Source organism: Acinonyx jubatus, chromosome E4 (genome assembly GCF_027475565.1).
Source record: "Acinonyx jubatus isolate Ajub_Pintada_27869175 chromosome E4, VMU_Ajub_asm_v1.0, whole genome shotgun sequence".
Classification (NCBI taxonomy): Eukaryota; Metazoa; Chordata; class Mammalia; order Carnivora; family Felidae; genus Acinonyx; species Acinonyx jubatus.
Window position 1 is genome coordinate 18,551,142 of NC_069395.1, and position 26,784 is coordinate 18,577,925.

At 34.3% G+C, this 26,784-nt stretch overlaps 1 protein-coding gene across 3 annotated transcripts in view; it reads right to left on the reverse strand.

Annotated features, from left to right (window-relative positions):
- BRINP3 (BMP/retinoic acid inducible neural specific 3) overlaps nucleotides 1-26,784 on the reverse strand; it is a 412,309-nt gene that overhangs the window by 143,394 nt on the left and 242,131 nt on the right. The window lies entirely within an intron of this gene.

Here is a 26,784-nt window from a genome sequence, read left to right on the forward strand (position 1 = left end):
AGTGCAGTTTTCATTTACACCTGCCACCACGAGTCCAGGCACGGCTATAATGATTGACCTATTTTTTTCATACCCCATAAATCACCCTCCATCACAATTATACACAAACACCCACATGTAAACCTGTTGAGACAGTCCATGTATGTCCTTTGGTACACTTAAAATATAAAATTACACATGAGGCTAGAAAAAAGAAATTTTCTTAAAGTGTCTATTCAGTTTGATATGGAATAAGGTAAAGTGGACACAATTTAGTCACAGCAAGGTTGCCAAATAACATCAGGACTCCTTTGTGCTTAATCCCAGGTTACCATGGAATTTCAGTGTGTGGCACTTGATTGGTCTTAAAGAGGCCAAATCTATAAGCTCACTCCTACAGATGCTGTTTGATTTATTTTATAAATAACGCAGAGCTTAAAATCACAGCAATTGGAAGAAACTATATAGAAAAAAAAAAGTTTTCATTAGGTTCCTAACTACATATATATACACACTCGGAAAATTGACATTTTCCTAAAGCTACATTTGTGTACCTGTAACTGATCATGTTACATAAATGGGAACTTTGTACTTCATTATATGAAGTCTAAAGGAATATTGTTATTACACTGGAGTTGCCTTAGAGTTTTCTGATGGATTCAGTATTAATAATTAAAAAAAGAGAAGTTTCACTGCCACAGGGCAGCTGCAAACAACAAAGAGCTTACAACCTGGTTTGGGGCCTGGGCATGTCACCTGCGTTCTGGTGAGAGTCCTTAGGCAGGCACTGCAGTTCTTGTGGCCGGTGTGGACCTGAATGCTACTTCCCCCAGACCAAAGAAACTACATTTGAGGGAACTCAGGAGCCAGAGGTTCATTTCTGTGGCTTCACCCAAAAAATAAAAATGATCCAAGGCAGCATTCATTATATTTATTTTAAAAATGAAAGCAAACAGAAGAAGTAAAATATTTAAAAATGATTTTGTTTTCTGTTTATTCTATGGATTGCAATCTCATTGCCTTTTAGTTATTGAATTTACTTCAAATGATCACAAACTCTAAAATACAACAGCAAAAAAAAATCTATTTCTAAACCCAAGTTCAGAATACAAATATTATGGGAATCATCACATAAAACTAAGAGTGTTTTACAATCATTTTCAACAACAATGTTGTCAGCTGTCCCTTTTAAGCAAAAATACAAAATTAGGAGTTACACAAAAGGCTAAATTTAATATAACAAAGAATTGGATTCGAAAAGCCTTGGAGACAGTCATCTCTAATTGCAAAAGAACATGCACGGACTATCCCTTATGGTTTTTGTTATTCCTTTTCCAAATCTTTTCTGTATGTCTAGATCCAACCACTCCAAGATATGCCTCTATCTTTAAGTGTTCTCTCTTCTTCAGTGGAAAAAGTAGAGAAGCAGTTAGATTGAACATATCCAAGATGTTATACAGTGTCACCTAGGACTGAGCAAACGCCACTGAGTCCACAAACAAGACGTGTTGCCAGGTTGAGTGAGCAAAGAGTTACACTAAACACAGCCTCTCACTTCATTTATCCCTGTTCTATAATTTATCAGCATATTTCTAAATCTACCCATTCTGTCCATTTAGTACTTACCCAGAGTCTCAGTCAAGTAGTGAATTGTGAGCTGAGGCTCCATATAATATAAAAATTTATCAATTGAATTATCTATTTTGCTTTCCTTATCAAAGTAACTAAAAAATGTGCAGATGCAGGGGCGCCTGGATGGCTCAGTCTGTTAAGTGGCTGACTCTTGGTTTCAGCTCAGGTCATGTTCTCATGGTTTATGGGTTCTAGCCCTGCACTGGGCTCATGGCTGGCAGCGTAGAGCCAGCTTGGGATTCTCTCTCTCCCCCTTTCTCTGCCCCTCCTCCCACTCTCTCTCCCTCAAAAATAAATAAACTTAAAACAAAACGTGCAGGTACAAATTTCAAGTACTGGAGTGAAAGAACCTAACACAATATTGGGGAAAGATGGCAGCGGATTCAAGGGTACTGTCAATCCACCATGACAAGTAGTGCATACAAAGCACACCCTGGGACAATCTGTCACTAGCAAAATGCCAACCGCAAAATGCTCTGCCATACTGGGATACTAAAGCAAGGCAACTTATTAGATACAGGCTTTTTTTGTGCTTAAAAATTAATCTTGGGGCGCCTGGGTGGCTCAGTCGGTTAAACGTCCAACTTCAGCTTGGGTCATGATCTCACGGTTCATGAGTTCAAGTCCCATGTCGGGCTCTGTGCTGACAGCTTCGGGCCTGGAGTCTGCTTCAGATTCTGTATCTCCCTCTCTCTCTGCCCCTCTCCCGCTCACACTCTGTCTCTCTCAGAAATAAACATTACATTTTTTTCAATTAATCAAGCTCTTTCATTATTTTTATTTTTTATTTTCTGTTTTAATTTAGGAGCCAGTATAGGGTATTGTACCATTTTGCACAGATCCCACTATCTTATTAAAAAAAATACCTTACCAAAAATTTTTGTATCACTCCTCTAAAATTCCATATTTAATATCACTATTCTGAACTACTTATTAAAACATATCTTATTGCTTATGATTAAAAATATAAAACTTTTTATTGTAGCCTTTTGAAGTTTCAGCAGTATTCAATATTTTTGAATTCCTTAAGCATGTCAAAATCTGACTTCAGTTATCTTTTTATACTAGACAACTAATGCCTGTGCACAGACTAGCTAAACTTTCATACTGTAACTGTCATATTCTTCCATTTGTCACCCAATTAAACAAGCGCCCGAGAGAACTGATAAGCACACCATGCCAAAACTCCACAGACTCAGGAATAATTAAAAAGACAGAAGTGGATTTCTTGTGTCAACTGGTCATTACAGAAACAGTTCTGCTGTCATTTCTTTTCCTTTCTTTCTTTCTCTTTCTTTCTTTCTTTCTTTCTTTCTTTCTCTTTCCTTCCTTCTTTCTGTCTTTCTTTGTTTTTTTCTTTTCCAAAAAATAATTGGCTTTGCCCACACAAAAAATGTTCGGATAAACCCAATTTCTTTAGTAACTGGTTATCATGAAAAGTCACTAAGATTACTTTTCGTCATCTTACAAACAAAATTATATGAGAAAGAAGAATCTTATAATCAACATGAATTACATCCACATTAGTAAAGTTCTAAGAGCTGGGGTGAGGAATAAATTGAACAAATCTCTCAGTAATATTGCAATCACATTCTGTAGGGCTGCACCCCTCTGCATTATTGTTTCAAGTTGAAACACAGGCTAAAGAGTATAATTAATATAATCATTTATCATTAAAAAAATTAATGGAAACATAACAAAGGTGAAAAGGACCCAAAGCTTAGTCATTTTTAAAGCATGTATGTATCTATTTCCTGGAATAAATTTAGAAATAAAATAACACAAATTTGGGGCACCTGGGTGGCTCAGTCAGTTGGGTGTCTGACTTCCGCTCAGGTCATGATCTCCAGGTTCGTGGGCTCGAGCCCCGCGTCCGGCTCTGTGCTGACAGCTCAGAGCCTGGAGCCTGCTCCAGATTCTGTGTGTGTGTTTCTTTCTGCCCCATCCCTCCTTGCACTCTGTCTCTCTCTCAGAAATAAATAAACATTAAAAAAATTTAAAGAAATAAAATAACAAAAATCCAATGTGGACTCGCACTGCATTTTTGTCTTCCTATTCCATTACCTCTTTCCTAAATGCTAATCCTTGTTATATTATTTCTTCCCATTTATTACCTTCAGATATCAGGTTTCTTTATTTCTTTATTTATTTTTTACATTTTATTTATTTTTGATAGACAGAGCACAAATGGGGGAAGGTCAGAGAGAGAGGGAGACACAGGATTCAAAGCAGGCTCCAGGCTCTGAGCTGTCAGCCCACAGCCGGAAGTGGGGCTTGAACTCAGGAACCAAAGATCATGACCTGAGTCTAAGTCGGACACTCAACCGACTGAGCCACCCAAGTGCCGCTAGATATCAGGTTACTAAAGGGACTTCTATATCTCCATGGTGCCTCTGGGACTTCATGGAGCTTTGTTAACAGCAAGCATTTCTCAAAATGCAGTCCAAAGACCACATGCACCCATGGTTACAAAGCACCAAGTCTATTAACTTTGAATCTCAGAAGATACTTTTTAGTCATACAACCAGGTGATTCTTAGCCACAGTAAACACTAAAATCCACCTAGCTAGTAAAGAAAAATCTTAAAAGAAAAAGATAGGGGCGCCTGGGTGGCTCAGTCTGTTGAGTGACTGACTTCAGCTCAGGTCAGGATCTCACGGTTTGCGAGCTCGAGCCCTGCCTTGGGCTCTGTGCTGCCAGCTCAGAGCCTGGAACCTGCTTCGGATTCTGTGTCTCCCTCTTTCTGCCGCCCCCCTCTCATGCTCTGTCTCAGAAATAAATAAACATTAAAAAAAAAGATAATTCCTCAGTGGGTATATAATTTCGAATTCTGTTTTTTTTTCCCTTTTCCTTATGAAAGATTACAAAAGCAAGCCCCTGTTCATTCATATCTCATTCATTCAACATTGCTAGGGAAGAACTTTCAAAGGGATTTATTCTTGACGATCCAACTTGGATTCACTGTTCTTTTTTTTAAAAGTTCATATTGTAATTATTTTCTATGAAAAACTTTCAAAAGTAAAAAATAAACTAATCTGCTCCTTAATAACAATTTCCTCTTTTCTTGGTTCTATTGATATACCAATTATCTTTATAACATATTGAGTATAAAGGTATTTGCCTCTGCATTGTGGGACCTGCTAAAAATGACTGAGGTGTTATTCAGATGTATTTTACTGAGGTGTCATTTGGCCTGTTTGGTTGGTTTCCCATCCCCTTATCTCACTATAACTGCAATCTATTGATATAACTATGAATCCAACTTCCAGCCCTTTTTATCTTCCTGAAAATCTACTACTAATCTGTTACCAGTGAGGAAATCAGATAAGTAAGCTGGGTAGATTTGTTTTTGAATGGTTTCTAAGGGAAAACCTGGAAGACTCCTCTTATTAAAAAAAATAAAATAAAAATAAAAACATGGACTTTAAGATAAAACCTACAAAATCTCTTTAGATTGCTTAGGCCTCTTCTATACTTGCTTTTAAGTTTTCTGACATATTACAGTTTAAGCTATTGAAAAATGACATTAAAATTTCCAAAAGGGCTATATTTCAAGTCAGAAATATCCATATTATGCTTAACTATAATGGGACACTAGATTTTCAAGCGTAGAAAATGAAACAATTTGATTACCAAAAGGGGAATCAAATTGCAGTTATGAAATTGGTTTCTAGTTCCAGCTTTGTCCTTTGCTTATGGTGTAAATATCTTCACATATAAAAACAAAAATACCTGCATTACTTAGGGAAAAAGAGATTATATATATATATATATTATATATATATATATATTATATGTTATATATATATGTTATATATATCATATATATATAATAGATGATAAGAGATTAATATGAACAATTATATGCCAACATATTGGATAACCTAGAAAACATGGATAAAATCCTGGGAAGACACAATGTTCCAAAAGTTAACACAAATATAAAAAATCTGAATTGAGTTATTACAAGTATTGAAAGTGATTCAATAATTTAATGTGTGTGTATACACACACACACACACACACACACACACACACACAGACATGTATATGTTACTTAAACTCTGTTAAGCTCTGTTTTGATCACTATAGCTTTGTAATATAGTTTGAAATTTTGAAATCAGGGAGCTTGAAGCCTCCAGCTTTGTTTATTTTTCTTTCTCAAGATTGCTTTGGCTGTTCAGGGTCTTTTGTGGTTATATACATATTTAAAATTCTTTGCTCTAGCTCTGTGAAAAATACCATTGATATTTTAATGAGGATTGCATTAAATCTGTAGATTTCTTTGGGAAGTACAGACATTTTAACAATATTATTTCTTCCAAATTCATGAGCAAAATATATTTTATTTCATTTTTTGTGTCATCTCTCTCTCTCTCTCTTTTATTTTATTTTTTGTCAGTATCTTACAGTTTTCAGAGTACAGGACTTTTACTTTCTTGATTAAATTTATTGCTAGGTATTTTTATTTTTTTTGATGCAGTTGTAATTGGGATTATTTTATTTCTCTTTCTCATAGCTCATTATTAGCATATAAAAAGGCTACAAATTTCTCTATGTTAATTTTGTACTCTGCAACTCTACTGAATTCATTATTAGTTCTAGCAGTTTTTTGGTGAAGTCTAGCATTTTCTATATACAGTATTATGTCATCCACAAATAATAATAGTTTTATTTCCTCCTTTCCAATTTATATGCATTTTATTCCTTTTTCTTGCCTAATTGATATGTCTAGGGCTCCCACTACCATGCTGAATAAAAGTGGTGAGAGTGGGCACCCTTGTCCTATGCCTGGTCTTAGAGGAGAAACTTCCAATTTCTCATATTAAGTATGATGTTAGCTATACATTTGCCATATATAGCTTTTATTATGTTGAGGTACAAATGTAATCCCACTTGGTTGAGACTTTTTATCATAAATAGCTATTAAATTTTGTCAAATCCTTTCCCTGCATTATTGAGAAGATCATATGATTTTAATATTTAATTATTTTTGAGAGAGAGAACACAAGAGAGGGGGAGGGGAAAGAAAGAGGAGACAGTGCAGAGCCCAAGGAAGGGTTTGAACCCTGGAACTGTGACATCATGACCTGAGCTGAAGTCGAAAGCTTAACCCACTGAGCCACCCAGGTGCTTCCAAGAAGATCATATGATTTGTGTCCTCTGTTTTGTTAATGTGGGATCATGTTGATTGATTTGCAGATGCTGAGCCATCCTAACATCTCTGGAATAGCTCCCACTCAATTTGGTATATGATCCTTTCAATATATTGTTCAATTAAATTTGTTGAGGATTCTTGCATCCATGTTTGCCAGGGATAATGCCCTGTAATTTTCTTTTATTGTGCTGTCATTGTCTAGTTTTAGTATCAGAATAATACTAGCTTCAAAAACATGAGTTTGGAAATACTCATTATTCTTCAATTTGGGGAGTAATTTGAGGAGAACCAGAACTAACTCTTCTTTAAATGTTTCGTAAAATTCACCTGTGAATCTTTTGGTCCTAGATGTTAGTTTTGGGGGTGTTTTAAATTACTGAATTACTTTCAATACTTGTAATCACTCAATTCAGATTTTTTATATTTGTGTTAACTCTTGGAATGTTGTGTCTTCCCAGGATTTTATCCATGTTTTCTAGGTTATCCAATATGTGGGCATATAATTGTTCATATTAATCTCTTATCCTTTGTAACTTCTCCTTTTGAAGTAGGCCTGTATCACTATCACTATGAACTTCTATCTTAGAAATTCTTTTGTTGTTTCCCATAGGCTTTGAAAAATTGCATTTCCGTTTTCATGTATGTCAAGGTAATCTGATTTTCTCTTTGTGTTGAGAAAACTGAATGAAAAAGAATCAAAATGGACCACTACTTTACTCCATATATGAAAATAAATCCAAAAGATGTGAAAGACCTTTAATGTAAGACCTGATAAAAATCTCAGGACAAAACATCAACAGTAAGCTCTTTGACATTGGTCTTAGCAATTTTTTCAAACCCAGACAAGGGTAACAAAAGCTAAAAAAACAAATGGGATTATGTTAAACTCAAGACCTGTCACACAGTGAAGGAAACCAACAAGAAAACAAAACAAAAACAAAAGCAACTTACTAAATAGAAGATATTGGTAAGTCATACATCCAATAAGGGGTTGATATAAAAAAATATAAAGAACTTACACAACTTAATGTAAATAACAATTTAAAAATGGGCATATAAATTAAATAGACATTTTTACAAAGAAAACATACAAACAGGCAGATTAAAAGATGCTCAACATCGCTAGTAATCATGGAAATTCAAATCAAAAACCCAATAAGGTGTCATTTCAAATCTGTCAGAATGGCTATTATCAAAAATAACAGATGTTGGTGAGGATATGGAGCAATGGGAACCCTCATACACTCTGTGTGGGAGCATAAATTGATGCAACCACTACGGAGAAGAGTACTGAAGTTCCTCAAAAAAAAAAAAGTGCCATAAAATTCAGAAATTTCGCTTCTGGGTATTTATCTGAAGAAAATGAAAACAACAATTTGAAATGATATATATACTCCTGTAATTCACTATACCACTGTTTATACTAACTCAGTTATGGAAGCACCATAAATACCATCCAAGATGAATGGAATGGATAAAATAGATTCAGATATATTCAGACAGATATATACAATGGGATATTACTCAGCCATAAAAAAGAATGCAATCTTGTCATTTGTGACTGCGTGGATAAACCTGGTGGGCATTATGCTAAGTGAAATAAATCAGACACAGAAAGAAAAATACTATATCATTTCACTTTTATGTGGAATCTAAAATCATAAAACAAAACGAAAACAGAAACAGACTGATAGATACAGTAAACAAACTGTTGGTTATCATAGGTGGGAGGGGTTAGAGGGTGGGTGAAATAGGTGAAGAAGATTAAGAGGAACAAATTTCCAGTTATAAAAGAAATAAGTAATGAGAATGTAATGCATGGCATAGGAAATGTAGTCAATAAAATTGTAATAACGTTTTACGGTGACAAATGGTAACTAGACTTATCATGTGGATCCTTTTGCAATGTATAAAAATATTGAATCACTATGATTTATGTCTGAAACTAATAGCGTATTGTATGTCAATTTTGCTTCAGTAAAAATAGGTAATCCCTATACAAATATAGGTTTTTGTTTAGAAAAGGGAACAGAAGATTTCAAAGTTTAATTCTCAAATTAGTAGTTTTCATTAACAGTGTGGCAAAGTTCCTAACTATCAAAAATAATGTACTTGATCCATATTGATAGATCTGGAATGAAGAGTTTCACACAAAACCTGCATTTGATAACATATGAGTACTTAATATAAAACATTTTCTAAAAATAATAGTTTATACAGATATAGATAGATGATAGATGACAGATAGAGATAGATAGATAGAAATAATTGAGCATCCTATTGAAATTTAGATCCAATTCAGAGAATTTATTTTAAAAATTATATAAATTGAATTTAAAGTAAACAAACAAAAGTATGGGTTATACGGAAATATCTGAGTCATGTCTCATGACATAATTTTAAGACTGAAAGCCAACATAAAAATATTCAAGTTTTTCTAAAGTTTACACCTCTTTATTCATGTAGAACTAAAGTGATTAGTTTCTAGTCCTGAATATCATACACAAAAATATCGTATCAAATCTTGTTTTCCCCTATCAATATTTCTTGAACTTTAGAACTTAAATTAAAAAAAACCTGAGTTCTAGTCCTATATCTAGTCCTTCCCTTTCCTAGAAGAGATCATTCAAAATCAATTGGTCTTAACTTTCTCACATACAGAAGGAGATAATTTTAAGAAATGTCTTTTAAGGAATGTCTAAATCCCTTTCAGGAACTTGGGTGGCTCCGTCAATTAAGCATCTGACTTTGGCTCAAGTCATGATCTCATGGCTCCTGAATTTGAGCTCTGTGCTGACAGCTCAAAGCCTGGAGCCTGCTTTGGATTCTGTGTCTCCTTCTCTCTCTGCACAACCCACCCCCCCCACCCCCCCGCTCCCCCCGCCCCCCCCGCCCCCCGACCACCACCACTTTTGCTCTGTCTCTGTCTCTCAAAAATAAATAAATGTTTAAAAAAATGGTGAAGCAGAAGGAGGAGGGAGTGAATTGCCCTTTCCCCTTTTTGCTGTCTTTATTTCTTACTAGTCTATGTTTTTTGTCCTCCCACTGCTCCCCTTTACAAATCATTACTTAAAATGTAATTGTATGTATAATTTTTTGAGATAATTAATATATATGTTAATACCTTTACATTGAAAGGTACTATAATTTCTTTATTTAGAACATTGATTTTTTTAACCTCTTTTGCACATTCAAATCACCAGAGATGCTTTAAAAAAAATCACTAATTAGAAATTTTGACACCCTCAGTCTCTTGTTGGAGCTTAGGCACTGCTACTTTTAGAAAGCTATCTGGAGATTTTTATTCTTTTTAATTTTTTTAAGTTTTTATTTAAATTACTAGAGAATTTTAATATGCTGCTAGAGGTGTTGAGAACCACTAGTTTCAAAATACCCTTGATGTTATCATTAATCAACTGATTTTAATTAAATCTAATTGATTTTTTCTTTTGTTGCCTTTAGGTTTGACTAACATTGACTGCTGAAATTTATTGTGTCTTTTCAGCATGCATTGATATGATCCTGTGGGTTTTTCTTGATAAATCATTATTTAGTTTTCCAGTAAACATTTGCTGTTAAGTGTGGACTTTTGGGGTCTTAGGTTTATGGGGATATCCCTACTAGATTCCCTATCTTGGATAGTAGTTGAACTTTATCATTTGTAACCTGCACCCCATGAGACTAATCCACAAAGAGCTCAGATCCATTCAATTCAGCAAATACTATCAAGGCAGAAGCCTATCTCAGTGTCTCCTGCTCCATGGTTTCTTTTTCAACATCGCTTAAGAATTTCTTTTTTGTCAATTTCATAGAAGAATGTGTTGTTGTCAATTTCACCCACCACTTTCAGTTATTTTCAATTGTCAGTGGGAGATCTGAATTCCCTTTTGCTATATTAGAAGAAAGCTTTGACATTCTTTATCACCTTGTATTAATTTGTTCTTTCTAATAGTCACTCTATTGTTTTATTTACTTTTTTTTTTTGGTTTAAATGGGAAAATAAAATCCATTCACATTTGCCTTACACAGATATTCTTTTTTTTAATATTTATTTATTTTTATTTTGAGAGAGAGAGAGAGAGAGAGAGAGAGCTAGAATGTGTACATGAGTACAGGAGGGACAGAAACAGAGGGAGTGAGACAGTCCCAAGCAGGCTCTATGTTGTCAGCACAGAACCTGACATGAGGCTCAATCCCAGGAACTGTGAGATTATGATGTGAGTTGAGATCAAGAGTCCAATGCTCAACCGACTGAGCCACCCCAGCACCCCTACACTGATAGTCTTGATTCAAATTTTTCTTTTTTTATGTTAGTATTGTTTCTTTTTTCTTTTGCATTTTTTTCCTTTTTGTCTCATTTTTATTGACTTAGTCAAGTTTTTATTATATATTATTTTTTCCTGTCTGGTATGGAATATCCTGTTTCACCTCTGTCTTCTATTAGTGTTTAGCTTCCATTTGTCGATACTCATAATTACGATTTCTTTCTCTATTGGGGCACCTGGGTGGCTCAGTCGGTTAAGTGTCCGACGTCAGCTGTCATGATCTTGCGGTTTGTGAGTTTGAACCTTGCGTCGGGCTCGTTGCTGACAGCTCAGAGCCTGGAGTTTGCTTCCAATTCTGCGTCTCCCTCCTTCTCTGCCCATCCCCTGTTCACATTCTCTCAATAATAAATAAATGTTAAAAAAATGAAAAAAAATTCCTTCTCTGTTAAAACATGAAAAATATATTTAACCATAATACTTTATTCCAAAAAAGAAAACAAAACTTTTATTCCATAATGACCCACCCACCTATTAACATATCTTTTGAATAAACAAATGAGATGAAGAGTGTATTAGAAAGAACTGTTAACAGAGTAGATCAGAAGAAAGAGAGAATAAGCAATATGGAATATGGAAACCTAGAAATGATTCAGGTGGAAGAAGAGAACTAAGATTTTTACACAAATGAAGAAACCCTATGAGAGCTATCAGACTCCATTAGAAGAGCCAAATAAACATAATCTGTATATAAGAAGGAAAAGAAGAGAACAAGAGGCAGAGAAGTTATTTAAAGAAATAATAGTTGATAATTCACAAATCTTGGGAAAGAACTAGACATACAAGTTAATCCATCACCTTACTACTTTAATGTAAAGACACCCTCTCCAAGACATGAAGCTGTCAAATCTCAATGATAAAGAAAGAATCTTAAAGGCAATCAGGCAAAAAATAAAGTACCTAAAAAAGAAATCCCCATCATCAGAAACTCTGCTGGCCAAGGAGAAAGTAACATGACATATTCAGTGTAATGAAAGATTAAAAACTGTCAACAAAGAATTCTCTATCCAGCAAAGTCACCCTTCATACTCAAGGAGGGATAAAAATTACCCCAAACAAAAGCTGAGGGAGTTCACCACCACTAGGCCAGCCTTATAAGAAATGTTGAAAGGAGCTCTTCTATCTGAAATGAAGAGACAAAAACACACAAAACCTTGAGTAAGAGGATAAGCAGAATCAGAAAACTATAACTCTTTTAGAATAAGGTGTTAAACACTTACTTACTGCACATAGGTTAAAAGAAAACGTGTTAAAATAACTGTAACTGGGACACCTGGGTGGCTCAGTCGGTTGAGCGTCCAACTTCAGCTCAGGTCATGCCCCACATCGGGCTCTGTGCTGACAGCTCAGGGCCTGGAGCCTGCTTCGGATTCTATGTCTCTCTCTCTCTCTCTGCCCCTCCCCCCCTCATGCTCTGTCTCTCTCTTTCTGTCAAAAATAAATAAACATTAAAAAATTTTTAAAAATAAAATAAAATAACTGTAACTATCACATTTTTGTAACAGACTAAGCATAAAAAAAGATAACTAATGACAACAAAAATAGAGAAGAGGAGGAAAATGATGAGACTTTCATGGGCAAATGAAGATAAATTTCTATCATCAACTGAAAGAAGACTATTTTATCTATGAAATGTTTTATACAAACCTCATGGAAACCACATGAGGTTTGGAGCAAATACATAAAGCATTTTTAAAAAGCGGAGAGAATGAACAAATCAAGAGAGAAATCCACCAACTTTAAGAGGTACTAACACTAGGAAAAAAAAATGGAGACACAAAACAACTAGAAAAAAAAGATAAAATGGCAGCAATAAGTTTCCATATGTCAACAATCACCTTAAATATAAATGGATTGAACACATCAATTAAAAAGCGAAGAGTAATAAGAGACAATTATATGCTGGTTTCAGAAGACTCATCTCAGCTCTAAAGAATAACATAGGCTCAAAGTGAAGGGGTGGAAGAAGATACTTCAAGCAAAGAAAGCAGGTATAGTCATATTTTTATCAGACAAAGTAGACTTCAAGCCAAAAATAGTTGCAAGAAACAAAGGTGATTATATAATGAAAAGAGGTCAATACATCATGAAGATATAACAATTATAACTATATGCAATCCCAAAATTAGAGCACCAAAATATATCAAGCAAATATTAATAGATCCTAAAAGAGAAAGACAACAACAATAATAATAGGAGCTTCAGTATCCCATTATCAGTAATGGATAGATCATCCGCAAAGAAAATTATCATATCAACATTGGAATTGAGCCGCAAATGGACCTCACAGGCATATATACAACATTCCATCCACTGGCAGCAAAATATACATTCTTCTCAAGTGCACATGAAATATTCTGCGGGATAGGTCATATGATAGACCGTAAAACAAATCTTAGCAAATGTAAGAAGATTAAAATCATACCAACTACCTTCTCTGCCAGTAATGGCATAAAATTAGAAAACAACAAGAGGAAAGTAAGTAGTTCTTCAAATATGTGGAAAGTAAACAACACATTTCTAAACAACTAATGGGCCAAAAAAAGAACAAGTAAATAAGAAAATATCTTGAAATAAATGAAAATGAAAATAAAACATATCAAATTTTGTGGGATAATGAAAAAATAACTCTGAAAGTTTACAGAAACAAATGCATATATTAATAAATTAGAAAGACTTCAAATAAACACCTTAAAGAACTAGAAAAAATTAAACCCAAAAATAGAGGCATAAACTAACAAAAATCAGGGCAGAAATAAACAAAATAGAGATCAAACAACAGAAAGGATCAACAAAACTAAAAGGGTTCTTTGAAAATATAAACAAAATTGACAACCTTCTAGCTAGATTAAGAAGAAAGAGAGAGGATTCAAATACATAAAATTAGAAGTGAAGAAAACAGGGGCACCTGGGTGGCTTAGTCAGTTAATCGTCCAACTTTGGCCCAGGTCATGATCTCACAGTTGTGAGTTCAGGGCCCCTCATCGGGCCCTGTGCTGACAGCTCAGATCCTGGAGCCTGCTTCAGATTCTGTGTCTCCCTCTCTCCGCCTCTCTCCACTCACGATCTATCTCTCTGTGTCTCTCAAAAATAAATAAATGTTAAAAAAATTTAAAAAAAAGAAATGAAGAAAACATTACAAGTAATACTACAGAGATGTCAGATAATTACAAGAGATTATGATGAACAAGTATATGACAACAAATTATATACCTAGAAGAATTGGATACATTTCCAGAAATACACAACCTACCAAGACTGAGTCAGAAAAAAATAAAAAAATTTGAACAGATGAATAACAAGAGATTGCATCAGTAGTCAAAATTTCCTAACAAAGAAAATTTCAGGAACAGAGAACTTCACTGGTGAATTATACCAAACATCTTATGGAATTAATATCAATTCTCCTCAAACTCATCCAAAATATCGACAAAGAGGGTCCACTCCCAAACTCAATCTACGAAGCCAGCATTACCTTGATACACAAGCCAGACAAGAATATCACAAGAAAAACAACAACAACAGCAACAAACCTATAGACTAACACATCTCATAAATATAGATGCAAACATTCTCAACAAAATATTAGCCAACCAACTTCAAGAACACATTAAAAGAATCATACCCCATGACCAAGTGGGATTTATCTCTGGCATGCAAAGATAGTTTAACATACACTAATCAATAAATGTAATTCACCACATCAATAAAATAATATCAGATCATCATATCAATAGACATACACCAAAAAGCATCTGACAAAATGCAATATCCTTTCATGATAAAAACCTTTAGTAGTTATATATAAAAGGAAGATAACTCAACATAACAAAAGCCATGTACAATAAACCCATTGCTAACATACTCAATGGAGAAAAATTGAACAGATTTGCTCTGAGATCAGGTAGAAGATAAGGGTTGCCCACTGTTGTCAGTCCTACTCAATATAGTATTGAAAGTGCTACCTAGGGCAATTAAGCAAGTGAAAGAAATAAAAGGTATCCAAATCAGGAAGGCAGAAATAAAATTTTTACTATTTGCTGACAATAAGGTCTTATATAGAGAAAATCCCCCCAAAATGATCAGAAACCTGTTGGAATTAATCAATGATTTCAGTGAAGAGACAGGTTACAAGATCAAATCAACTTACAGAAATCAGTGATATACCTTTACACTAATAATGAAACATTGGAAAACAAAATTAAAAGAAAACTATCCCACTCACAATAGCATCAAAAGCATTGAAATACTTAGAAATGAATGTATCCAAGGAAGTGAAATATCTATACAATGGAAACTATAAAACCTTGCTGAAAGAAATTGAAGATGTCACAAATACATAGAAAGACATCCTGTGTTCATGTATTGAATAAATATTGTTAAAATGGACATTTTACCCAAAGCCATCTACGGATTCAATGGAATAGCCATCAAAATACCAAAACATTCTTCACAGAAATAGAAGAAACAATTCTTAAAATCTGTGTGGAACCATAAAAGACCTGGAATAGCCAAAGCAATCCTGAAGAAAGATCAAAGTTGAAGGTATCACACTTCCTCATTTCAAAAATAGTATGGTGCTGCACAAAACCACACACTAGACCAATGAAACAAAATGGAGAGCACAGAAACACATGAAGAACAATGAAAATGGACCCCTATCTCACATCACTCACAAATATTAACTCCAAATGGATCAAACAATGTACAAACTTATAGAAGAAAATATAGGGAAGAAATTCATTGATATTGGTCTCGGCAATAATTTTTTGAAACGCCAAAAGCACAAAAGAAAAAAAATCAACAAGCGGTATTACATGAAACTCAAAAGCTCCTGCACAGCAAAAGAAACAATCAACAAAATGCAACAGGGAGATGATTTTTGTAAGCCGAACATTGGGTAAAGTGTCAATATCCCAAATATATAAAGAACAAACAAAACTTAATAACAAAACTAAAAACATTTTGATTAAAAAATGAGCGTAAGAACTAAACAGAGGATTTTCCCAAAAGGACATTAAAATGACCAACAGGCACATAAAAAGATGCTCAATGTCACTAATCATCAGGGAAATGCAAATCAAAACTACAATAAGATACCACTTCACTCCTGTTAGAATGGCTATTATCAAAAATAAAAGAGACACAGGTGCTGGCAAGGATGGGGTGAAAAGTATTTTAACACCATTGGTGCAAATGTAAATTCGTCCAACCACTGTGGAAAACAATATGGAGTTTCCTCAAAAAAATAAAACATTGATCTACCATATGATCCAATAATTCCTCTTCTACATACATACCCAAAGGAAATGAAAACAGGATTTCAGGGAGATACACGCACACTCATATTTATTGTAGCATTATACACAATAGTCAAGATATGGAAACAATGTAAGTGCCCCCAGTAGATGAATGGATAAAAAATATGTGGTGTATATACACAATGGAATGCTTTTCAGCCACAAGAAAGGAAGATATTCTGCCATTTGCAACAAGATAGATGGAACTTGAACACTTTATGCTAAATGAGATAAAACATACAGAGAAAGACCAGTACTATATGATATCGCTTATATGTGGAATCCAAAAATGTCAAACGTTAAAAGAAAACCACAGAAAGTAAAATGGTAGTTAGTGGGGTACTGGGGTGCAGCACAAGATTGATGGTGCTTAAGGATACAAGTTTGTATCCACACTACTAGATGAGTAGTAAGTAAGCCATAGAGATCTAATGCACAGAATAATTTAGTCAATAATACTGTACTATAATAATGTAATATGGTAAATATTGTTTCAACGGCAATCATATTACGATATATAAGTGTATCAAAGTAGCATGCTGTATACCTTAAAGTTAGAAATTGTAACATGTGAAATTTATCAAATTAAAAAAAAAACTACGAAAAGCCAAATGCATGGGTAAAGAATTGAGAAAAATAATTCAATTTATGTCTTTCTAACTTTGGTAAACAATGCTTGTCACAAATCAGTCACAAAGCTCTTCAGACACACTGAAATTCTCTACTTTATTTAGTTTTTGTTTTTGTTCTTGTTTAAATCATGCGTCACTCTCACATTTCAAAGCGTTTGCCTTCTGTCTGGACTTTCCCTTCCATGTTACTACCCTGCTATTTATCTTTCAAAACCCTGATTAGATATTTCTGAGCATTCTTACCAGCTCCCTCAGGTAGGAATCGATGAGTGTCCTTGAAGCAAATTTATTTTTGCCATATTGCCTTTCTCTGTTTAGATATCTGCCTCACTAGATTAAATATCTCAAGGCTAAAACTCATGTCATTTCTTTTTTATATAGGCCTAATATCTGGCAGTGCTGAGACATCACAGGTACTAAATAAACATTTACTAAATAAGCAAGTTAATTGGGCAATTTGTAAACTTTCAGGCAACCTTACTCTAATGTAGGACACTAATCATTGTATTAGATCCAGAAATTATAGCTTCATATATTATGTATACATTTTGCTTTAAATTCCAATTTTATAAATTCAACTGAGTAATTAAATGCTTTGACTAACACTATGAAAAAAAATTTCACCTAACGATTAGTTGATGAAAACTAGCAACTGATTTTCGTCAAAATGTGCAGCAATAAAAGTGATTTTTTTTAATTTAGTAAAAAATGTATATATCAAGTTTTAAAAAAAGAATTATTTTTAAATTTTTATCTCCTTTCTAGGTCATAATTTTCACTGGGCATGATTCCATTTTAGATGAGATTTTTCAAACTTTAACTTGGACCAAAGGTGAACTTGCTTGAGAGTTTGAACTAAATTGCTTCAGCCATTCTTGAGTTATGTGAAGGTGAGAGTACATTTTTCATGCACCTAACTAAAATAGGCTCCAACCTTTTCTACTTACGTAAGTCACAAATGACTAATGCTATATATTTTAAACTTGACAGTATTATTACATTTCTCAAAGAAACCTCTAAATTTGAAAGAAAATATCTAATCATTTTTAAGATGACAAAAATTTTCCATTTATGATCCAAAAACTGCTAATAGAGGACTGTAGTTTAAAAGTAAAGAAAATACAATTAAGGTCAGCTCAGATTTCTATCTAGATTAGATAGAAAAAAGGATCTAGGACAAATATCAAATTAGTGTAGCATTTCAGGGCAGAAATGTTAGGAAGCTAATGCACTTTAAAGTGCACTTTAAAATGTAAAAGTAATTTAACCTCAACCTTTTACAATCCAGCTGGAGACAGAAGCAGCAATCTGAAATATAAATTCTATGTCCAGCACATCCTCTAGTGAGTTTCGATCACTTAAACTTTTAGCTCCTCTTTAAGCAGTGTGATGGGGAAAATGTCCATTATCAAGAAGAATAAAATAAATTTGGTATTACATATCACAAATAGCTTTTTAAACCTACCTAAGTCTTAATTAATTACTTGGGCTAAAGTGTTCCAATGTTAAGATGAAGGAATAATATATTGACTGTTTAAAATGTTGAAAAGGGAATATGCAGTATATTTTTAGAACTTTACATTTATATCGATGTCATCTTTTTGGATTTATTTAGACTCCAGCTTACTGAGATGGTTTTGGATCTCTATTCACTTCCTTTGCAGTATCCACCAACTGGTAATCCTGTCTTTTCTGTCAGTGTATGCAAGTCAGTGATTAAATGGGTGAATAGGGAAGACATAGGCATTGCATCATTCAATTCTAGAGGCTATTACCTGTGGAGTGTTATATGTAACAGGAAATAAGAACCTCTCCAAGTGTTAAGCAACTTTGTAGTATGGTTCAAGAGAGTATTGCAGAGGGCTTATCTGGAATTGGCATGCAGCCTTCTTTGGAAAATAATAAAATGATTTGGGGCGCCTGGGTGTCTTGGTCGGTTAAGCGTCCGACTTCGGCTCAGGTCATGATCTCACGGTCCGTGAGTTCGAGCCCCGCGTCGGGCTCTGTGCTGACAGCTCAGAGCCTGGAGCCTGTTTCAGATTCTGTGTCTCCCTCTCTCTCTGCCCCTCCCCTGTTCATGCTCTGTCTCTCTCTGTCTCAAAAATAAATAAATGTTAAAAAAAAATTAAAAAAAAGAAAATAATAAAATGAAATCAGGGAGAGTAACTAGAAAGCTTTACAATGGGAAGTGCCTGATTTAGGCTCCTCTCAGGAATGGAAAAGAAGGAATGGGAACGAGAGACATCTGCAGAACCCATTCATTGATAGGTAGAGAGAATAAATGGAGAGAATGGCATACAGACAGCTTATCTGTAACCATTTAGAATTTGATGAAAATGTGATAAACAGAAGAAAGTATTTTAGGTTATTGAAAACATAAGAAAGAAACAGATTGGAGGAGGAGAATGGGAGTGCATCTTTAGGAGTTGTCAACAAAGTCTGGCATTTAGTAAAACATGAAATACACAAAACAGATTTTTTTGACATTTCTTATATCCTGATAGTTCTATTAATAAAAGCTTATTTCAAAGGCACAATTGTTTATTAACAAAGTCCTTCCTATATTGAATTAAACTGAGAGTAACTGGTATATAGGTCATTTAGGTCCTCATACCATACTTCATGCCATACACTTTTCTACAAAACTGCAAATATTTGTCAGCAAAATGTTTATTTTGCAGATAAACTTTCTTAAAATTTTGCTTGTTTTCTCAGCCAGTCAAAAAGTGCTATTATTTAAGAGAGGAGAATCAAGCTTTCTCCTGTCTCTTTAGTCATGAAAAACAAGTCCTTTGTTAAAAAGATAAAGGGCAAGTCAAGGACATTTAGACCCAATAATCCCATTATCCCTAATTCATGGTAACAATATGGGCAAAATTGAATCTGACCACTCATAAAAATAAAGATTTTTAAGTTTGGGATTCCTGAATTATTTTTATTCCCTGTAATTTGAAAAGGAGAATTTTGCTGTGTTCTAAAATCTCTTTCCCCAATAGTCTTCCAGTCATTACGGGAAATACATAAATTCACCAGGGCATAGCCTCCATCTCAGGTTCAATGAGTTTTCATAAATTCCAATAAATGGATTATTATACTGCAGGTTAGTTCTAATAAGTAATCTGCCCTTTTCTACCCTTTGATTTGGTCCTTTCTTTAATAACCAACTTCATTTTGGGGCACCTGGGTGGAGCAGTTGGTTGAGCAGAGGAATCTTGATTTCAGCTCAGGTCATGATCTCATGTTCTTGAGAACAAGCCACATGTCAGGCTTCAAGTTCAGTGGAGCCTGCTTAAGATTCTCTCTCTCTCCCCTCTCTCCCTCTGCGTTTCTCCCTCGCTCTTACTTTCTCTAAAAAAAAAATTTTTTTTGAAATAATAAAAAATAACCAACTTTTTGGTAAAGGGTAAAGAGATTCTGGCTTATTTTTCCTCTTTTCAAATTATTTTTTCTTTCTGTATGAGAGCTTGTTTCTGAGCCCTTTGTTGATCTGTTTCATAAGCATAATTAATAAAGTTAACATTTATATAGTACTTAATATATGCGGGCAATGTTCTAAGCACCTTAAATATAATAACTTTTTTCATGACAGCCATATAACATAAGTTCTATTATTATCTCCTTTTTACAGATGATTAAAATGATAGAGCAGATAACTACCTGGAGCAAAATCACACAATCAATAAATGGGGACCCCAGCCTACAGGCATGTGACTCCAGAATCAGAACTTGTCACTGCTCTGCTCTCCCGGCTCTTTTAGACATTATGTGACATGCTGATATGTACAAATATGTAGAGAAAGGGAAACGAAAAGATATTTTTCACTAAAGTTTTTAATCCCACCTCCAGAAATGCAATAGAAGAAATTGAGAAAAACACACAGTCTCACAAGGGCTGGTTATCATCTGTTGACAGGTAGATAAATCAATTTCAGAACAATAAGGGAGAGGTAGGATGCAAAATTATTTTTTTCTGTCATTTAAATCGATATGATATTTAACGATATCTTTTTAAAAATTATGAAGATTGAAAAGATCAGTGGTTGCTGGTGTCTGTGGGGAGCAGGAGAGAAGGAATGAATAGACAAAGCACACATAATTTTTAGGGCAGTGAAAATATTCTGTATGATACCATAATAATGGATATATATATATCGTTATACATTTTTAAATATTTTTGTGTTCATTTATATTTGAGAGAGAGAGACAGGGAGAGACAGAGCATGAGTCAGGGAGGGGCAGAGAGAGAGGGAGACACAGAATCTGAAGCAGGCTCCAGGCTCTGAGCTGTCAGCACAGAGCCCGACGTGGAGCTTGAACCCACGAACCAGGAGATCATGACCTGAGCCCAAGTTGGACGCTTAGCTGACTGAGCCACCCCAGGTGCCCCCATATCATTATACATTTATCCAAACCCATAGGATTTATAACACCAAGAGCAACCTATAATGTAAACTATGGGCTTTGGTCATTATGATGTGTCAATGTCCATTCATCCACTGTATCAGAAGTACCACTCTGGTGGGGGATGTTACTAATGGGAGAGGCTATGCATGTGTGATTGCAGGCAGTATATGAGAAATCTCTGATCTTCCCCTTAATTTTATTGTAAACCTAAAACTCCTCTAAAAACACAAACTCTTAAAAAAAAACAACGCTGAAGAGCTCATGAACCATGCTCATACTTTCCAAAAAACTAACAGTTCCTTATTTTACTTTCCAGAGCTATTCTCAAAAGTGGGAAAAATAATCCCGTGTGTCTTGCATTCAGACATGAATGATTAATAAAAAGATAATTAACACAAAGAATTGGATTCTTATTCACCCAATAAATGAAAAAACACAACTCTCTCCCTAAAGAAGAGCTGTCAGATTTACTGTGAAACAGATTCAACAGATAGTCAATCTGTACACAGTTTAAGAAGACAGTTTTTCCTTTCTGAGCACCTTTATTCCTGGCAGCTGGGATTTCACAAATTCAACAAAATACACTCAATAAATATTTGTCAAGTGTCACCGTGTACAATCCTGCATGTGCTCCAAGCTTAGGGCGGCAGGCAGTTCAAAGATGAGGAGTTTCTGCCAAAGAGTTTTACAGTTAGTTACACTGATGAGATTTCCTAGCTGAGCTGTGCTGTGATCGTGACGATTTGGAGAGCAGGAAGAGGAATACATAGAATTATTACAAAAGGGCAGTTGTGTGCTCTTATTAAAAATAAGCACTTCCAAAAGAGGGTTTTGAGTTTTCTTTCTGCTTATTAGAAAAGCTGTTACTCTGCTACTGAGAGGCAGGAGAAATATGAGGATTTGAAAGATAAAGGACTACTGGGGATTCCTGTGAAACTTTTCAAAGCTGTCTCAGCATCCGTGCTATAGTTGCCACCACTCACCTAATTTTAGCTACGTGAAACTCTGGGGTTGCTGCAGTTTCTGATTGCTACAACATCATCAATTCTGCTCATGCTGAGTTGGGTTCATTTAATTCCAATTAGCATTTATTGAGCTCCTATCTTGTACTGAGCTCTGGGTGGAGAGATCAGAAGATAAACAAGCTACTCTGGGAATATAATAAGGGCTCAATAACTATATGTTAAATACTTATAGATAACACTTTTTGGCATTTTCACATGCTAGGCATTGTTTGAAAAGCTTTTCAGTTTAACTCATTCAATCATCACTATTCTGCACAATCCCTATTCTAGCGATGGTGAACCTAAGTAGGGGAGAAGTTGAGTGTTTTAATTTGTCCAGGTGTCATGACTAATGATCAGCTGGGATCTGTACTCAGGTATTTTGATTCTAGAATTTACATGTTAAGTATTCAAATTAAGGAGTAAGTGAGTTGATTAATGAATGGATGCATACATGCTTTAAATGATTATGTGAAAGATACTGAGTAAGGAGACCTTTGGAACATGAGTTAAATGGAAACATTTTAAGATAGTATGGGAGAAAACTCCAGTAAGAAAGAAAAACATAAGCAGTGAATTTGGTTCGTTAACCCTAAGTATTTACTAACAGAAATCTTGGTGGGTCATGAGAGAAAGAAACTGACAAACCAACGAAAATAATTCCTGATCAGGTTTCTTGCATACTTTTCAAGGCTAATAGGTTCCTGAAGAGATCTGCAACTCCATACATTTTAGTCTTTTTAAAAATATTTTTATGTTTATTTATTTTTGAGAGAGAGAGAGAGAGAGGGAGAATGAGCAGGGAAGGGGCAGACAGAGAGGGAGACACAGGATCTGAATCAGGCTCCAGGCTCTGAGCTGTCAGCACAGAGCCTGACACGGGGCTCGAACTCACAAACCGTGAGATCACGAAGCTGAAGTCAGAAGCTTAACTGACTGAGCCACCCAGGCACCCCCATTTTTGTCTTAAATTGAGGGTTGTCAAAATAAAAAAAAAAACTTCTGATGGTTGGTTAGTTCCATTCTTCCACACATTATAATCTCACTGACTTCACCCTCCCATTTGGACTTCATCATTATTTCTACCCTGATGCTTGGCATTTACTCCTCTGTAACTGTAACAAACAGGGTGTGCAATTCTGTTAAATTACAGTTGTGTTATAATTTAGAAAACATCCTACCCATTTTCTGCTTTTTCTACATATTATGAATAAAACTGAAATTTCAATTAACATTCAATTAACATTTACATAGTATAAACTGCCATTTTTTTCTAACGGCTAACAAAAGACATCTTCTGCATTCACAATGGGCATATTTTATAAAGGCATTGATACTTTTTTTGTTGTTCTATCTTTCCTTTCTTCTTTCTTACTTTCCTAAAGGTTGCCTTGCTAATGTTGTTGGAAAGTTATTAAGGTGATGAATGCTATCCAAGTCCCCTCCTCTGTGGTGGCCCATATATCTAGAATATATGTTTTGTACCTGACTTTTAGCATATCTCTTTCATAGGAATTGTATAAATATAAATAGATTTAAAAAGCAGCAGCATACAGTAGGAGACTATATTTTTTTAATTATCTAGAATTTTTCCAGGAATCTATTTCTTTCCCAATCCATGTCTTAAATTCTGTCACTTTTATACTACTGGAAGTCAGAACAGTATCAAATGTTGAGGTTTGATCATAAGAGGGAAAGAGAAGATCTTGAAAGAGTCTGTTTTTATATGTTATAAAATAAAGGACTTAAAATATTTCCTTTTATAACTTATTGCTAAGCTATTAGAATTTTTCACTAGTTCTTGTAATAATTATCAAATAATTTCATATTGGTTATTAATTGCAAAATTTGTAAATATTAAAGATGTTTAGATTATGGAGGAACAGTACCTAGAGTTGCCACATATATTATTTAAAATGCCTACTTGCCAACAAAAAATTGTGAGGCATTCATAGAAACAAGAAACTATGACCCATATCCTGGAAAAGAAGCAAGAATACAAATTACTTGTGAGAGAAACCAGATGTCAGATTTGACAGAAAAAGGCTTTAAAATAGCCATTATAAGTCTTACAGAACTAAAAGAAAGAATGACAAAAGAAGTAATAGAAAGGCAATGTCACATCAAACAGACAATATGAATTTTAAAAATGGAAATTATATTGGGGCACCTGGGTGGCTCAGTCGGTTAAGTGTCCAACTTCGACTCAGGTCATAATCTCACAGCTCATGAGTCCGAGCCCTCCATCGGGCTCTGTGTTGACAGCTCAGAGCCTAGACCCTGCTTTGAATTCTGTGTCTCCATCTCTCTCTACCCCTCCCTGCTCGTGCTCTCTTTCTTTCTCAAAAATAAATAAACATTAAAAAAATGGAAATTATAACACAACCAATTGGAAATTCTGAAGTTAAAAAGTACAATAACTAAAATAAGAAAAAAAATACTGGAGGGGCTCAATTATAGATTTAAATTGGCAAAAGTAAGAAATAGCGAACCTGAAGATAAATCAAGAAAAATTATGCAAGCTAAGAAAAAGAGAATAAAAAAAAAGCCTCAGAGAAATGTGGGACACTTCAAGTGTATCAAGATTTACATTCTGGGAATACCAGAAAGAGAGGAGAGAAAAAAGCAGGAAAAAACAAAAGTCCATAGAAGTAATGACAATAACGTCTCAAGTTTATTGAAAACAACCTACAGATCCAGGAAGATCAACAAACTCTAATGGACACAGAGATCCATAAGTTGACACATAATAATAAAAAGGCTGAAAACAAAAGACAAGGAGAAATCTATAGTTGTAAATGCTTAAATAAGAAAGAGAACACTGAAAAATAAATAACTAAACCTAAATGAGGCAGAAGGAAAGAAATAATAAATATTTGAGTGAAGATTAATGAAATAGAGATTTTTTTTAAAAAACAATGAAGAATATCAAGGAAATCAAAAGCTGGTTCTTTGAAAAAAACAACAAAATTGACAAACATTTAGTTGGATTGACAAAGATAAAAAGAGAGAAGAATCTGGAATCAAAAATAAACAAGAGGAAATTATTATTAACGTTATAGAAATAAAAAGGATTATAAAGGATCGCTATGAGCAAATGTGCATCAATTTAGATAATTTAGAGGAAATAGAAATATTCTTAGAAAAACACAAACTACCAAAGCTGATCAAGAAGAAACAGACAATCTGAATAAACCTACAAGTGCACAAAATAAAGTAGTAATAAAAAACTACCCACAAGAAAAACCCAGGCCCAGATGACTCCACCACTGAATTCTACCAAAAATTTAAAGAATAAATAACCAATTTTTCAAAAACTCTTCCACAATAGTAGAAGAGAAAGGAACACTTTTCAACTCCATTTATAAGGCCAGTATTAGCCTGATACCAAAACCAAAGATATCACGAGAAAACTATAGACTCATATCTCTGATAAATATGGGTGTAAGGATCCTCAACGAAATACTAGCAAATCAAACCCAGGATTAAAAAGAAATGCACATCATGACAAGTGGAATCTATTCTAACAATGCAAGGTTAATTTAATACATGAAAAATCATTTAACTTAATGTATAGTATCAGTAGAATAAAAAAATAAAAACATGCTTATCTCAATAAACACCGGAAAAGCACTTAACACAACACATTTTCATTATAAAAACACTTATGAAATGGAATTGAAAGGAACTTTTTTCATATGTCAAGAACATCTACGAAAAACTCACTGCTAATATACTTAATGTTGAAAAAAAAGGATGCTTTCTTGTTGAAATCAAGAGCAACATAAAGATGTTTCTCTCACTACCTCTATCCATCATTATAAGAGAGGTCTTAGTTAGGGTGACTAGGCAAGAAAAAGAAATAAAAATCATATCAATTGGGTAGGAAGAGTAAAAGTATCTCTATTTGCAGATGACATGATCTTATGCATAAAAAAATCATAAAATCCACTAGCAAGTGAACTAATAAACAAATTCAGCCAAGTTTCAGGATACAAAATCAATTAAAAACTCCACATTTGCTATACATTTGCTGCAATGGTTAATTTTATCACTGATATGTGGGGTACATAGATATTTGCCTGAACCTTATTTCTGGGTTTATCTGTGAGGGTGTTTCCAGATAAGATTAGCATCTGAGTGAGTAGACTTGGTAGAAAAGATTACTCTGCCCAATGTAGGTGTGCATCACTCAATTCATTATGGGCTTGAATAGGAAAAACAAAAAGTGAACCAATGAACAAATGAACGAAAAAACGAACAAACAAATGAACGGAAGGAAGGAAGGAAGGAAGGAAGGAAGGAAGGAAGGAAGGAAGGAAGGAAGCAGAGAAAGGAAGAATTTGCTCTCTG